This window comes from Equus caballus, chromosome 6 (genome assembly GCF_041296265.1).
Source record: "Equus caballus isolate H_3958 breed thoroughbred chromosome 6, TB-T2T, whole genome shotgun sequence".
Taxonomy (NCBI): Eukaryota; Metazoa; Chordata; class Mammalia; order Perissodactyla; family Equidae; genus Equus; species Equus caballus.
This window is the reverse complement of record NC_091689.1, coordinates 77,798,119-77,813,472: the sequence shown is the minus strand read 5'-3', so window position 1 is coordinate 77,813,472 and position 15,354 is coordinate 77,798,119. Positions and strand designations below refer to the sequence as shown.

The 15,354-nt window shown below is 38.5% G+C and overlaps 1 protein-coding gene across 10 annotated transcripts in view; it reads left to right on the top strand.

Annotated features, from left to right (window-relative positions):
- Positions 1–15,354, top strand: part of SLC38A4 (solute carrier family 38 member 4) — a 70,339-nt gene that overhangs the window by 21,879 nt on the left and 33,106 nt on the right. For 2 of the 10 annotated variants that reach the window (XM_070271292.1, XM_001489564.6), the window contains exon 2: positions 8,504–8,561. The exons of 6 other annotated variants lie outside the window; for them this stretch is intronic. The gene's annotated coding sequence lies outside the window, so the exon portion shown is untranslated. Of the gene's footprint in view, positions 1–8,458; positions 8,562–15,354 lie in introns of those variants that run through there. 2 more of the 10 variants (XM_070271291.1, XM_070271296.1) reach the window with 1 other exon arrangement.

Genomic DNA, 15,354 nt, shown 5'->3' with positions numbered 1-15,354 from the left:
GCACTGATCAGCTGCTTTTGTTATGAACTCATTTGAACTAAACAGAACAAAGAGAAGACAAGGCACCCAAACCTCTTGTGATTGCACCAGTGACCCCTACAGTCACATTCCTCAGTGTTCCAGGAACTCCAGGTGGCCGGGAGCTTTCTTTCTTGCCCTTGCTCATGCTGTCCCTCTGCCTGCAGTCTGCTCCCCACCCCATTGCCCCTGGCCAGCTCCTGTTTATTCTTTCAGTCTGAGCCCATCTGTCACCTTCTCCAGGAAGTCTTCTTTGTCCCTTTCAAGCCGAGGTGGGTGCCACTCTTCTCTTGCACGCAGTTCCCACGGACATCTCACCCACCACATTATAACATCATGACCACTTAAGTAATGGATTCCCTTGAGAGACTAGGGACTGTATCTTATTTTTTCATTCTCTCTCTTGCCTTAGCCTCTACCGTAAAGTCTGGCACATAGGTGTTCAGTAATATTTATTGAATGAGTAAATAAAGATGACTCCTTATCATGCTGTAATAGAAACTATCTCATAGCATTACTGAAAAAATATTGAGGCTCAAATATATTCAAAAATCTCCATTTTTCTCAACAATATTTTGAGGTCTATTGGAGTACCTCTTGCTGATGGGGAAGAAACAACCCATCCTTCCAGAACAAACTGGACATGTATAATTTTGTCTAGACTCTAAATAACACATGAGAATTGAAGATTTTTTAAGAGAGTTGATTGTTGCTGGCCACGCACCCAAAATATTCTCACTACAAGTAGAGATTTAGCTAGTGGCTACTATGTGGGTTGATTAATAATTGTAGCAAAACATAAGGGAGGAACTGTTTGTTTGTTGCTTTTGTTTTTAGTAATGTTTACTGTTTTTCTTATAATAATCCATACTTTTTTTTTAAAGATTAGCACCTGAGCTAACATCTGTTACCAATTTTTTTTTTCTTTTCTTCTTCTTCTTCTCCCCAAAGCCCCCCAGTACATAGTTGTATATTCTAGTTGTGGGTCCTTCTGGTTGTGCTATGTGGGATGCCACCTCAGCGTGGCCTGACGAGCGCTGCCATGTCTGTGCCCAGGATCCCAACCAGCGGAACCCTGGGCCACCAAAGCAGAGCACATGACCTTAACCGCGTGGCCACGGGGCCAGCCCCTAATCTATACTTTTTAAAAGTTACTTGGCAAATACAGATGAGAAAAAGAAAAGATTATCTACATTCCCATAATCTGAAATAACCACTATTCATATTTTGATATATGTTCTTTCAGGCATTTTTTCTTTTGCATATGTTTTTATATATTATATATATATATATTACTTAATTTAAAAAACAACATAAGGATCATATTAGTATTAGACTTTGTATCTTGCTTCTAAAAACTTATTATTGTTTTCCTATGCCCTTATTATTCTTAGAATATTCTTTGAACATGTGATTGGTAATTACTGCTTCATATTCCAGGAAGGCAGCTCTCTGTGAAGGGACTAATGCAGACAGCATGCGCATTCACTTTACCATCTCACAGCGGCTCTGAGCACCAAAGGAGCTACTGCCTTTTAACATATCAGTGGATCCATCAGTTAGAATAATTGTTACAATGTTTCCTGCTCCTGACATTCCTCATCAATAAGTTTTAAAGAAAGGTTTTGGATACACAGATTGAATCAGTGCCTTTAATAGAAACTCTCATTCATTCAACATTTATACAGTACCGACTATGAACCAGGCATAGGCTAATATTAATTGGGGTAAACGAACAAGAGATTGTTTACAGTTAGTTAATGTAAATTGGCTGTTTAGATATGCTTGAATCCATTCCACACTTCCTAAATAGACCATCTGCCTGAATGTCCCCCCTTTGCTACCATCGTGCTGCATGAGGTCAAGACATTTGCTTTCTCTGAGTCAGCTTTCCTATATTTAAAGAAAGACTGGTGCTACCAACTTTATACCCAGCCCTCCAGGAATTATAATTCCTGACTCAAGCAACCCATAAAGTACAAAAACTCAGTTAATTTTGCCATGCTGGGCACTGGTGACCCTGGCAGCAAAGGACAGGACATCAGTCAACAAGCGCCCTATTAAGAGCTCTGACAACACTATGGTCCAACCCTGGAGTTGCTTACAGCCCAGCAGGAGAGATGAGATCCCCAGGCAGAAACCTGCCCTCTCGCTGAGGAGACCTGACTCAGGAAATCCTGTGCCTTCACTGAAAAGTCCATTAGAAAATGTCAACGTCACTATTATATAGCTTGCTCTGCTCAAAGTCCTTTGAAGAACACTTCATGGTGGGCATGCATTCCTATTTCAACATTTTGGGTAGGATACCGAAAAGGCCAGCCCGAGCATATCTTTGTTATTAGGGACACTGATTCTTTTACAGCACGGGTTCATGTTATCACCTTTTACGAGAGAGCCCCTTTCCTTTAAAAAACCTGCTGAGCGCCATTCTGCCTCTTTGTCCTCTATCTCATCCCACTCTAGCCAGGCAGCCAATTGGGTCACAGCTCAAGAAACTGTTGGGAATCCAAATTCAAGCAAGATGACACCAGGTTGACAAACTCCAGTCACTGATGAAATTACAAAAGCCAAATGCACAGACATCATTCTGGGAGGGAATTTGCTTTTAAAGGAAAGGGATGAGGGGGAATGTGAAAGAGAGCAATGGAAATTAGTGTACTGTGGCCCGAAAAGAATGGAATTTGTTACACCATCCATTGCTATTAACTAGAAAGGCAGTCAACAACCTAGCACTGTATTAATACTGCGTTCTGTACGAAGAACTTAAATTAACAAGGCGACTTATTTGTTTAGGAAGTATTGTTATCATTATTATACGTCTCTTAGCAGTGCTATTTCTTTCTCAAGCGGGCATTTTAAAGGATAGGAATCATTCTTTAAAGCAAGCCTCTAAAAGCTCTAATTTAACGTTTGGAATTTCCATACATTATTGAAGTTGTAATCACCCAGACACCGCAGAAACCTCGTTACCTGTCTTCACCATGATGTATCTGCTTAGGCAGAAACCTGCAGTGAACTTGTGACACCTATTCCTCTGCGTCGTTTCAACGTGGGATTAAGAAATGAAATGGACAAAGGATTTCAGTTGCTTAAATGAGGAAATGCAGAGAACAAAACAACAATATGAGCTGTCTTCTAATTTGTTTTTTCCGTCAGCTGAGGCTAAAAGGAATTTTCTATTTAGGTCTGTGGCAAAGTCAGTAAGTTTGTCAAACTGCGCCAAACTTGTTTGCTAATTTTGCGATGCAGTAGTTGACTATTCAAACATTTCCAGAATGCTCCATTGTACTGGAAAGGTGGTTTAGGCTGGGCTGAAGAGGGGGCATGCCATCAACTAAGTCATTTCCTCGGAACGCATGGGTGGTGACATTTCCCTTGCTCAGGGAGGTTTTTAGAACAGAAAAGCAAAGCCTCTCCCAGGGGCCTGGGCTGGGAACCCCTTTGGGGTCTCATATTCAGCAAGGTCCCAAATTTAGACTTTTTGAAGGTATCATCAAATGAGGATATTCATAAAGTTGTTTATATTATATATGGGTTAAAGTGTTATTTTGTTAAATAGGAATATTGAAAATGTACTACAACCTAGCAACCCTGTTTTGGATTTTTAAAAATTTTTAAAAATAAATTTGGAGCCTCAAAAGATAGACGTGGCCTGAGTTTCCATGGATATCTGAGAGGATCTGTCGAAGGGGAATTAAAAAATTATTAATCTTTACTTCTGTGTTTACGATTAACTTGATGTGTGGCTTTTTTGGGTAATAGTCATTGTTTTCTTCTTTTATTCCCTCTTTCTTTCTTTTTTTTTAGGAGATTGGCCCTGAACCAACATCTGTTGCCAATCTTCTTCCTCTTCTTTTTTTTTCCTTGCCAAAGCCTCAGTACATAGTTGTATATCCTAGCTGTAGGTCATTCTAGTTCTTCTATGTGGGACACCACCACAGCGTGGCTTGATGAGCGGTGCTAGGTCCGTGCCCAGGATCCGAACCGGCAAACCTTGGGTTGCCAAAGCAGAGCGAACAAACTTAACCACTTGGCCATGGGGCTGGCCCCTCGTTATTTCTTACAATGTAAATTGAAGTTAATAATTGCATAACTGTGAAGAGAGACACCTATGGCATACCTAAGCTTTCATCCCTCTGCAAGTGATGCACAGAATATGGTAGCACAAGTATATAGTGCTCAAGTCACCTTCAGGATAACATGGAATTCTACTATTTGAATGATTTAGAAAGACTTCTGTAACATTTCTATATGGATTTCCTTCTTTTTCTTTTTTTGCATGTATCCACATTAAGAGACATAAAATGAAGAATTTGGAGTGCCAAACCGTGACATCAAAAAAGATCACAAAGGGCCTGGCCCCGTGGTGCAGCAGTTAAGTGTGCACGTTCTGCCTCGGCCGCCCGGGGTTTGCCGGTTTGGATCCCAGGTGCGGACATGGCACTGCTTGGCAGGCCATGCTGTGGCAGGCGTCCCACACGTAAAGTAGAGGAAGACGGGCACGGATGTTAGCTCAGGGCCAGTCTTCCTCAGCAGAAAGAGGAGGTTTGGCAGCAGTTAGCTCAGGGCTAATCTTCCTCAAAAAAAAAAAATCACAAATTCTCCTCATAACTGTAAGCCTGAAACCCAAAAGCCAGAGGGTAAATCCTACATTAAAAAGAAATAATCCAAATCTTGTTTCTAGCTGCAATGGTGCTACTGTCTTCTGTTTTTAGGAATGACTCGGTAGGTCAGATAGACATTTACCTACAGTACCAGAAACAGCAGTTGGACTAATGGAAGTGTTACTCCTCGGAAGCACTAATGTTGGCTGTCGGATCAGGACACACATCTAGTCTTGGCACTTGATCTGCTTTATTAGACTTTGAGTTTACAAGTCTAAAGGCTGAAAATGATAAAAGGTAACTCTTCTTGGAGAATAAGACATCATAAAAACAGTGCAGTATACAAAAGTTAAAAAGAAACAGAATCAAGAAAAAAAGATAGGTGACCTACAGGGAAATTGAAGTAGGAGCAAAGAAAAGCAAGTGAGTGCAGACACCAAGGCAACACAGAATTACTAAAACTTCGGTAATTTGGCTTCTTAATCCTTACTGTTTTTATCTGTCTTCTTCCAATTTGGCCATAACCAGATTCTATTTCCAAGTATTATTTTGTCTCATGATTAAAATTAGAAATTTGGGAACAGTGGTGATAAGAACAAGAGGCTATCTTTCCCAGTGTCAGTGCAAAATGCCGTGATGGTCTGGCTAAGAGATTTTCTGTTTTTAATTGTTAACCAGTTTTGACTTGATCCAGCTGGAACTTTCTCTTTGAGGACATCATTGAAGGTAGAAATTTTAAATAAGACGATCAATGATTTTAAATATGGGCAAGAAAAATCCTGAGTCAATGCATAGGTATGATCTGAATCACTTTATTTTGACCCAACAATTTTGTACTTTCAGTAGATAACTTTATTTTGGGATATTACATTCTAAGGCCCTCCTCTGTACTATTTGAAATGATATCCACAGATTGATGGAAGAGGTGCTGAAATTGATGAGTTATCACCGTATATTCCCCATCTCTATGTAAAGAAAAATGAAGATTTTGTTGCAAGTTTCTAGATTCTCAGAGAATGAGCACATGAAATTCATAGCATGTATTGTGAGCTAGTGAAAGCGATAAATAGAAACAGTAGTACGAGAAACAGGCAAACTACCATTGACCCCAGTTTAAATCCTTTCCATGTGCCTTTTCCTCTGCCGTCATTCTCAGACAGGCAACAACTGCCAAAGCCAAACTATTAGTCAACTTCCTCACTGTCCTCCTTGTCCCCACCGCTATCTCCACCCCATCATCCCACCTACATCCCTTCCCTGGTGATTTTATGATTTTCTTCAGAAGCTGTCGAGAGACCCTCATCGATAAAAATCTGAGGTCAGTAGACTTAATGCCTTTTATAGTCTGGACTAATCCATTCTATTCTCCTATTTTGCTCCAGAAAGTTTCTACTGCAGCCAGACTGGTTCTCAGGGTTGCCAGAATATGCTTTAGCATGACTGCATTTTTTCATCCAGGATGTCTTTCCTCTTTCTCTCTACCTATTAGAATCTCACCTGGACTTTAAGGCCCTCTTCAAAGTCCACGGGCTCCCTGGAGCCTTCTTGGATGGCCTCGGGCCCTGGGGACTCTTCATCTTCTGGAGTCCTGGGGCATATTGTGCGGTTCTGCTGACATTAGTTACGCTATGGTCCAGGAAGCCAGTTATCCCTTTATGTGGTCCTATCTTACCCCTTGCAAACCGCCCCCCGGCACCCACAGATCAAGTCTCATATACCTGTTCGTGGTGGCGCTTATATGACTTCCTCATGTGAAGGATCAGTTAAAGTGTTTGTCATCTCCTTGCTCAGATTGGCTTCATTATTCACTACCCACATATTTTTCTTTTTATTCATTTTTTTTAAGTCTATACATATTCTAGTTCATTGTTTGTTTCTACAGTGATACTTGAGCCAAATCAGAGTCTAACTGAATATAGTTCATTGGCCATGTTTTAAAACTCAAAAGAGCATAGAACTATTACCAAATGTATATGAAATTACATCATGTATCATTTTAAGAAATATTCAGAACATTAAACTGTAATGTTTAAGTTTGTGTTTTCCTTATGAAAGGAAAGTTACACTGAGATTTGTCAAGACCAGACCACACGTTTCTTCATTAATTTTGCTATGTCTAAACATGTCAAATATCAAGGGAAGAAAATAGTCAGACAGCAAACAAGTTCCTAAGCTTTTTTAATTAACCTGACTTTTGTCAAATTAACTTCAAATGTGTATATTTGATTCTTGAGTCAGTGTTAGGAAAGTTTGTGATAAAAATTTTGCAATTAGAATAGGTTCAAAAAAAATATAAGACCCTTCATAGAACACTCTTACGTGTGCTTTGTATTTTAATCCAACATTCTAATTTACTATAATTATTTAGTATACTCAAAGAAGATCAGAATTATAAGGTCAACACTTAAAATTTTAAGAGAGGTAAAACTTTAGATATTTTACGTTTATCTCCACCCTATTTTATATGAAGATATCATAGTTTGAATTCACACAGTGGAGTACATTCATTCACAGTTGAGCCACTATTAAATGGAGTTTTACTACAAGTATTTAATTTTCTAACAATTATTGCATGCTTTTGCTTGCTTAGTCTTATACCCATCTGATAACTTTGAAAGTAGAAGGAAGTCTTAAGTTGGAAAGATCACAATTAAATGATGGAAGTAATTTGAAAAGGAATATTCCTTAAATTTCCCTGAAATTAAAGTTAGTATATTTGTTATCATTTTTTCTCTAGACCATAGTAATTTTCATCAGATAAAATTAAAATTTCCAGATTGTCTGGAAAATAAGGAACAAGCTAACAGACAAATAAAAGTAAAGATACCACGTTAAAGTTAACAGACCAAATGGGCACATCTGAAAAGGAATAGAAAAATGGGCAACTGGACGTGTTGTTTAATGTTTAATGTCTTGCATCAACTTAAGAATTTCTTATTCAAAGAACAAAGTTTAGTCGTTTTTTATAGAAATAGGGAATTGACTCAACTGTTGTAATCTAGCATTTCTTTCGATTGGTTATCAGATTGCTCATTCATGTTAGAAATCTTGAAAAGGCAAAGAACCCTTCATTCTGGGTTAATTTTTAAACTGTTTTTCTCACCTCACTTTCAGAATGATAAGTCTACTTGATACATTTTCATAACAGAATCAATTATTTGCTAACGCACGTGAACTCTTCCTCTGATATGTGGAGAGCCAAGTAGAATTTTTTTGAAAGGGGGAAAATATTTGTTTAGAAAGTCTTTAAAAACTTCACACAGGCTTCTGCTTCCCCCGCTCACTGCCTTTGGAATGACAGCAGTGGCTGATAACAGCCCATGATTTCCAACCTCATGTCACCTGGAGTAGCTTAGTGCCATTTACAAGTCTCTGTCATTCTGTATCATTTCCTCTGGATGAATCAACAATTCTAAAGCAAATGACTCTCCTACTATAGAATTAATATTTCCCATGCATTCTGATTATAATATTTCATTAAACAATCTGACTCCATAAATATTACGGTTACTGTACTGTTTGACTTCAATTCATAAACCTTTTGAAAAATTAACATTTCTGGATTTATCGGTCAATCAACCTATAGAATCTTGATCTGGAATGACACCAGTCAAGGTAAAACTTTCAGTAAGTGAGGGTTTTGTTGTATAAAAGCCAGAATTCTAAAAGCAAATAGAAATGGGTGTAACGGATGTTGAATCCAAATGTACAACAGTAAACTGATTTAGCTTCTCTCTTTTTTTAAAGAGCTGACGCAAGTTAGACACAGGGAGGTGTTGGGGTGAGGTGGTGGTGATGATTGGCTTGTCTCATTCACGCCCACTGGTCTTTAAATCATTGTCTAGATCGCCAAAGGTTCATATAAGTCACCTCTGTTGCAGGAGTCTGCCCTTCCAAACAATTCTGGAAAGATTGCACAGGACTGGATAAACAATTAAGGTAAAGCTGTTTTTCCCATAAATATTTGCAGGGTTAAAACAAGGCTTCCTTTCTTCTTTTTATGGTGTTGATTGTTTAGTCATTACAAATTTAAACATTTGAAAATACTACCTGAGTAATTTTTTTCTCATTTTAAAAAAGGATCAGTTCAATATAATGTCAGGCATTGAAATTATTTACCCAGATCCTGATTGCAGTTTTCTTTTAGCAGATAATTTTAGGTTTGAGCATAAAATTAGGGCAGTGGATATAGGAAAGCAAAACATTGCAAAACAAGCAGGTAAAAATTATTTATTTATTTACGTCCTGGTTAATCGTTGAGTAGAGTGAAGAGTTGATGTAATTTGTCTTAGGAAAATATATAAAGTTTTAGAAGTACATTCTCAATGTTCTAATGTTAAAGATTTTCTTTATCTTGGAAACAACACTACCCACAAAAACTTAGACTACAAAGAAAGAACATCACGTGACTGCAGCAGATGTGAAAGCCTAAGGGTTTGGGCTGCATCATTGTCAAATGAAAAAGAAAAAAAGTTGTCTTAGCTTGTCTTCTTATGTGACCATTTTAATGAAGGAGTACTTTTAGAGCAAACTTACTAGAAGAAACTGAGAAATTGTGTAGAATATAAACATAGCTTTAGATTTTGAAGGACTGGAATCAATTAACTAAAAATAAAGAGCTGTACTCAAATTTATTAATCAGACAGGAGGAGAATTCTCAGTGGATTCAAGTATCCTTGTATTTTGGGCATCTTATAGAGCACATGGTGATGGTATTAATTAAATGCCCAGGTGATAACAAAACTGAGTGCTTTATAACTCAGAGAGAAAATATTTTAATTGATGACGTTTATCATATTCATGGACAGTTGGCTGAAAGAAAATTTATTTTTGACAAACTAAAGAGATTTAGCTGTGATTTTTAGAAAGGATTGCCATTTATTTTATAGGTCAAGATCCTTCAGTCAGTCAGATTTTTACTTAGATAACATTTTGGGATTTTCAATAAAGTCTTTTATTTATACTCCTAAGAAGTATATTAGTAACATTTAAGTATTGAGAAATGTATTGGAAGGCTGAACTCTTGACTTCTCTTTAACCTTGTTATGCAGTACACTTTATGCATTATTTTTAATATAGGAGTTACTTTAAAGAAAGAGAAATAATTTATTTTAAGAAGAAAACAGTACCTCTGGGAGTGGTCCAGTGTATATTATATAGAATGTAGACATTTTGGAATTTACTGCATCTACATTTCATGAAGGCTATTAAATATCATGCATTAATATGTATAGCATAAAGAGTTAACTATGTTAATATCATATATGCTACATATCTCTGTACATTTCTGGAAACTACTGCTTGGAAAATAGGAACTAAAATTTTGTAGAAATTTAAAATGTTTCTTAATTTTTAAGATGACTAGAGAATCTAAGTCTTCTACGAACAGAGCTGGAAGGTTTGTAAGCAGGTTTTGCGCATAGTCCTTCATACCTCATCAAACGGCTGCTATAATTCTTCTATTAGCACGCATGTAATCTTCTTAGCAAAGGGAAAGGACTTCAGCATAGGGTTATTTATTTTAACTTTTTTAGTTCTCCCTGGATATTATTTCTAAGTTATGTCTGAGTAAAGGAAAAATGGAAATGCTAAAATATTAGCATGAGCAACAGGAAGTAGTCAAGTAACTATGGTTCTTCTGCTATAGCAGTTTCTTTTCTAAGATGGACCTCAGACAATGACAGTGGATGCTTTTTATGGATGCTGATTTCTGTGAGAAGTCATGCCATAGACAAATAAGCCATCTGACTATTGATGTGTGACTAGGATGGCGCTGTTGGAGAAATTGTTTAAGAGAATTTGATATAAAGATAATGTTAGATTGATTTCGTTGTCAAAGGTCTGTTCATTTATCTGAGATATATCTTGGATGTGGATTTAAGTCAGTTCCCTGGATGCAAGAAGTTGCCTGACCAGTTGCTTCCCACTTGCTCAACCAAAGGGTAAATGGCTTGTGGGCCGTCTGCTACCTAAACCTAGATTTCAGAGTAGATTCATCAGAACTGGGTTGGCATGAGAGACCAAACAGATAGCCATGATGGGAAATGCTCTGACAATGTTAGCTCCCTTTTCACTTTCACTTATCAGGTAAAATAAATGTTTGCAGTAACTAGGGAGGGTCATAACTTTTGTCTCTTGATTCAAGGACAGTTTTGTTTCCCAGACTTGATGTCTTTCTCTGAAGTTGAACTACATAAGTAGAAACGTGAGAAATTTTTTTTTGAGAATCTTCCATCCTGAGTTTCTTAAGAACCTATTCAAAGAACAAGACATTACGATGTTTAATAGGTAGAATTTGGGTATAAGGAATCAGCTAATCAGGACATTTAGATATCTCCTAATAAATGCGATGAAACAAAGTTTTCTAATGGTGATAGTATTCTAAATATCTTTGTTTCAAGTTTTGATTTTGCATCTTTATGAATGAGCAAATAGAAGCAACAGTGCAGAAGTTACTGCCCTGGAGTATCTAGTCTGTTTCTGCAAAATCTCTTCATATCACAGAGAAACTTAACTTCACTGGGGAGAAGGGCTACACTACAGAAAGTTCTGTCAAACCAAATTTGATTTTTCACATTCTTTGTACAACAAAGCTGTTCCTTCTCCTGGCAACCAGAGGGGAACATTTCCATTTCACTATAAACTATAACAAGAATTATTACAATATTGACTTATGAAGCTATTACAAGAATGCATACTTGGATCTATGAAGATCATACTAAGTTGCACTGGTCTTAGTAGACTATAACATCAGGCACTATTCTAGATATTGGAAATATGTAGAGTCTACAAACCCAGCGCTGGCCCCACCTTATGAAGCTTTCTGCCTAGTGGGGGAGGCAGTTACTTATCAAATAGTCACACAACTAAAAGTGTACCTACAAAGTGTGATGAATACTGTGAGGGAGAGGAGAACATGCTATGAGCACATATAAGGGAAAATTTAATTTAGATGTGGGGCCCCTCTGACCACATGGCATTTAAAGATTTTCAGCTTCTTTTGGTTAACTTTGGGAGACACCTGGGTTAAGAACGTAGGGAAAGCATTTCAGGAAGGGGGAACAGCATGAGAAAAGGTCCTGCAGTGGCAATGGGGAAATGAAAAGAGCCCGGTGTGTTTGGTGAGTGAGGGCAGATGCGATTCATTATGGCACTAACAAGCTGTGTGTGCTTAGAACATGTAGACCCTTGCAGCCTATTAGGAAATTTGACTTTATTCTAAAAAAGTGATGAGAAAATTATTTTGGGGGCCTTTAGCAAGTAGTCATTTCGAATAACGTATGGTCATGGAGAGGGATGCATGTGAATTCTAAATAAATGTTGAAAAAAGGATTGATAGGACTTGGTGATAGATTGGACATGGCTCAGGAGTCAGGACAGAGAATGAGAGATGTCCAGACTGACAGCCAGATTCCTCTCAAGAGCAGGGGGCGAATGGAGGTGCCATGTACTGAGACGGGGAGCAGCAGAAGCATCTATGCCTATGAAAATTATACTTTTTTTGGTCAGGAAGATTGTCCCTGAGCTAACATCTATGCCAATCTTTCCTCTATTTTTTGTATGTGGGATGCCACCACAGCATGGCTTGATGAGTGATGTGTAGGTCCATGCATGGGATCCAAACCTGTGAACCTCGGGCCACCAAAGTGGAGCACAGGAACTTAACCACTACGCCACCAGTGATGCCTGAAAATTATGCTTTTCAATCACAGTGTTTGCCAGCATCATTCTTTTCCATCCATGATTCATTGATTAGTTCAGTAAATATTGGCTCAGAGAAAAAAGTAAAAATGTTAGTTTTGTTATACTATAACAGTTTGTTCAAAAATCTATTTTGTGGGGCCAGCCCTGTGGCCGAGTGGTTTAAGTTTGCGCAATTTGCTTTGGGGGCCCAGGGTTTCACCGGTTCGGATCTAGCACTGCTCATCAGGCCATGCCGAGGCAGCATCCCACACAGCACAACCAGAAGGACCTACAACTAGAATATACAACTATGTACTGGGGAGGGTTTGGGGAGAAGAAGAGAAAAAAGAGATTGGCAACAGATGTTAGCTCAGGTGCCAATCTTTAAAAACAAGAAAATCTATTTTTTCTGCTAAGTAGAGTTCATCAGATGAAGGGAGTCTGTCTTACTCACGCTTTATTTTTCACAGTTTCTGGCTCATATTTTATTTTCGATATCTGTGGAATGAATAAATAAATGCCATCTGTAAAATTCCTCTATACTGAAATTTAATCATGTGATTAAATTTTAGGAATTATGGTGTAGTCCAAATGCTTCAAAGTACCTACTTTGTACTGCTGGCAAATGATTCAGAATATCTAGTTTCTCATAATGTTCTAATTCTTTTTAAATTGTGCTTTGAGCTGTTGCTCCTTTAAAATCAATCAGTACTAGAATCTTCAAAGCTAAAGATGGGAGCTATGAAAAGTGTTCCAACTTTCATGAGACAATCTCTTTTGGCCAGGGCCAAAATTAGGATTAGGGGCCGAGTGGTTTGCTTTAAAGAAACCACTATTTCATACTTAATGGGATAAATCATATCACCTTCAAAAGAGAGTGGAATAAGTGTTTTACATACAGTAAAAATAACATAAGATTAGATTCAATTTCCTTATCTGTGAAAGGGCGCCTACCTAGCTTACAATGTTTGTGAGAGTTTTGAGATTTGTAAAGTCCTCTTTTATAACTGTCTAAGGTAAACTATGTGTATATATAGATATACATATAAAATACTGTATATATTTGCATGCTGATGAAGAGGACAAATGGATTCTGATTATTGGAAGAGAGAAAAGGGATTTAAGTTTATTCAGGGCCTACTACACACCAAGCTTTGACAGCATAATCTCACTTAAACCCCCACAATGTTGCCTGGCAGTAAATGCTATTACCCTAATTTTGCAAATGGACAGAAAAAAACAAAAGTTAGTTAATCTGGCCAGGATTTACACTAGTTTTATTTATCCTAAGCCTGAGTTTCTGTCCCCTGTCCAGGCTTTAGTCCTCTCTAGTGGAGACAACAGGACAGAGGTGGATGGCAAGGAGGCCTCTTAACCCCTCTGTGCCTCCATTATCTCATGTGTAAAATGAGAGTAAGGGCAAAATTAGTACCTGCCTCAGAGGGCTGCTGGGAGCATTAAATGAGTTGATAGATGTGAAGCCCTTTGAACAGTGTCTGGCATGTAAAAAGTGCCATATGAGTGTTTGATACGTATTTTTTTAATCCTGGGATTAGCATGGCTTAATGTGAATAAAATCAGTGAGGTTCCTATGAATAAGTTCAAAGTGAAGCAGACCTTAGCTGAAGCCCTCAGGGCTACTGCCATGTATGCTCTTGTAACCCCTTCGAGGGGTTGACTAAGTAAAGCGCGGAATGCAGGAGGGAGAGAATATTCCAGATGCTGTGACCTGAATGTGCAAATGACCTGAGGTGATAGAGAACACAGTTCCTGAAACAGAAAGAAAGCTAGTGAAGCTAGAACAGCAAGATGCGGAAGGTGTGGAAGGAGATGAGAACAGAGAAGTGAGCGGACCATGTAGAACATTGTGGGCATGTTGAGAATCTTAGATTTTATCCTAAGAGTAAACAGAAGACGTTAAAGAGATAAATGATATGATCTAAGTTTTGTTTTTAAAAGATCATTCTGGCTGTTTTGTGAAAGATGAATCCATGGGGAAGGTCAGAAAGAGAGGATTCAAGGACAGCTATTAGGATTGTTGCAGTTGACGATGTAAGAAATGATGGTTGCTTGGACAAGAGTGATGGTGGAAGAAAGGGAAAGAAGTAGACTAATTTGAGAACTACTTTAGTTAGTTGTAAAATCAACCAGATTTTGTACAAGACTGGAGGTGGGGGTAAGAAAGAAAAATTTATAACAGAAGATGCGTATGTTTTTGGTTTGAGTAATTGGATAAATGGTGACAACAATCTTTGGATAGGAACTATTGGAAGAAGCGGAAACTGTCATGGGTTAGATTTCTGGCACACGGAATTTAAACTGCCTTTGAGATATGCAAGGCTGTATATCTGTTAGGGGAGGCCTGGGCCAAAGATGAAGCTTGAGGAGTCCTTGGTATTTGAAGTCTTGGGAGTAGACTGGAAGAAGGGGGGCTTAGGACCTAGCCTTGAGGAATTCAAGCAATGGAACTTCAAACAAAATAATACTTCTTCAAAGAACAAAACCACAACAGTTCTGAAAAATATTAGCAGTGTCATTGACAAACAGAAGTTTAGAATTCCTAGAAGCCAGAAAGCAGATAGGGCTGGAAAAATCTGTGAAAGATAATAAAGCCAAGGTAAACCAGGATCAGTGGGCTTTTTCCAGAGGGCGCCCCAGAGCAGCTCCAAGTAAGTCAACAGAAACAAAGAGGAGGCGTGGGTCACGGGGAACCAATGACCAGGTACTCCTCAGGGAACCGCAGGTCGGACATCTTGGTCTGTTTAGGCTGCCATTTTTGCCCATAGGATAAGGCTGTGGTCTAGTCTATAAAGAAAGCCTGTGAACGGACTCCAGAATGGGTATTAGGGCCTCTACAGGACACAATGAGGAACAACAAGCAAGAATGGAAGCTCCACCAAGAGGAAAGTACATCACAGCGCTTTGCTCCCAGAGGCACCTGTCCTAGAGACGGCTGAGTCTGGAAGTGGGCTTCTCCAGGATGCTCCGCACACAGACAAGCTGCAGAGAAGCCACTTCCACAGCACCTACAAGGGAGCAAACCATCAGA